This window comes from Oncorhynchus keta, unplaced genomic scaffold (assembly GCF_023373465.1).
Source record: "Oncorhynchus keta strain PuntledgeMale-10-30-2019 unplaced genomic scaffold, Oket_V2 Un_contig_15569_pilon_pilon, whole genome shotgun sequence".
Lineage (NCBI taxonomy): Eukaryota > Metazoa > Chordata > Actinopteri > Salmoniformes > Salmonidae > Oncorhynchus > Oncorhynchus keta.
Window position 1 is genome coordinate 112831 of NW_026279389.1, and position 1861 is coordinate 114691.

A 1861-nucleotide genomic window follows, 5' to 3' on the forward strand; every position below is an offset into this window, starting at 1 on the left:
AGGTCTAACCCCCATAGAGCTCAATAAGGGCAGGCCTAACCCCCATAGAGCTCAATAAGGGTAGGTCTAACCCCCATAGAGCTCAATAAGGGCAGGCCTAACCCCCACAGAGCTCAATAAGGGCAGGCCTAATCCCCATAGAGCTCAATAAGGGCAGGCCTAATCCCCATAGAGCTCAATAAGGGCAGGCCTAACCCCCATAGAGCTCAATAAGGGCAGGCCTAACCCCCATAGAGGCACGCATATATTTGCAGCCAGCAAGTATCTGTAGGGTGCCATAGACTGAAGGAGAACACAATGACCCTCTCTATGCAATAAGATCACGCCTTCTCTTTCTCACTCCCCTGTTACCCTCTTCCTCTCCATCCCTCTTTATTTCTCTCCCCCCTTGCCTCTCTCCCCATTTCACATAGAACCATGCATGTGACTACACCTGACTGAGAAACACCCCCAGGTATAAACCATGCATGTGACTACACCTGACTGAGAAACACCCCCAGGTATAAACCATGCATGTGACTACACCTGACTGAGAAACACCCCCAGGTATAAACCATGCATGTGACTACACCTGACTGAGAAACACCCCCAGGTATAAACCATGCATGTGACTACACCTGACTGCCCCCAGGAAACACCCCCCCAGGTATAAACCATGCATGTGACTACACCTGACTGCAGGTGAAACGAAACCCCCAGGTATAAACCATGCATGTGACTACACCTGACTGTGAAACGACCCCAGGTATAAACCATGCAGGTAACTACACCTGACCGAGAAACACCCCCAGATATAAACCATGCAGGTGACTACAACCTGACAGAGAAACACCCCCAGGTATAAACCATGCAGGTGACTACACCTGACTGAGAAACACCCCCAGGTATAAACCATGCATGTGACTACACCTGACTGAGAAACACCCCCAGGTATAAACCATGCATGTGACTACACCTGACTGAGAAACACCCCCAGGTATAAACCATGCATGTGACTACACCTGACTGAGAAACACCCCCAGGTATAAACCATGCATGTGACTACACCTGACTGAGAAACGCCCCCAGGTATAAACCATGCAGGTGACTACACCCTGACAGAGAAACGCCCCCAGGTATAAACCATGCAGGTGACTACACCCTGACAGAGAAACGCCCCCAGGTATAAACCATGCAGGTGACTACACCCTGACAGAGAAACGCCCCCAGGTATAAACCATGCAGGTGACTACACCCTGACAGAGAAACCCCCAGGTATAAACCATGCAGGTGACTACACCCTGACAGAGAAACACCCCCAGGTATAAACCATGCAGGTGACTACACCCTGACAGAGAAACACCCCAGGTATAAACCATGCAGGTGACTACACCCTGACAGAGAAACACCCCCAGGTATAAACCATGCAGGTGACTACACCCTGACAGAGAAACACCCCCAGGTATAAACCATGCAGGTGACTACACCTGACAGAGAAACACCCCCAGGTATAAACCATGCAGGTGACAGGTGACTACACCCTGACAGAGAAACGCCCCCAGGTATAAACCATGCAGGTGACTACACCCTGACAGAGAAACAACCCCAGGTATAAACCATGCAGGTGACTTGACAGTCAAACAACCCCCAGGTATACCATGCAGGTGACTACACCCTGACAGAGAATTTCAGACCCAGGTATAAACCAGCAACATGAGTCAGTAGACCACCATCAGCAGGAAAAACATATACAATGACGTCACAGAGGTTTTATTGGATCAGACCTGGGTTCAGCACGTTTGCTGTCACAGCATATACATGATGTCACAGAGGAGTGTGGATCAGACCTGGGTTCAGCACGTTTGCTGTCACAGCATATACA

General features: G+C 49.9%; 1 long non-coding RNA gene across 1 annotated transcript; it reads left to right on the top strand.

Moving 5' to 3' along the window:
• Positions 1-208: 208 nt before the first annotated feature.
• On the top strand, positions 209-1585 carry LOC127919022 (uncharacterized). The gene is made up of 3 exons (XR_008101686.1): positions 209-607; positions 854-1224; positions 1510-1585. It is a non-coding gene; the product is annotated as an uncharacterized LOC127919022 (long non-coding RNA).
• Positions 1586-1861: the final 276 nt, after the last annotated feature.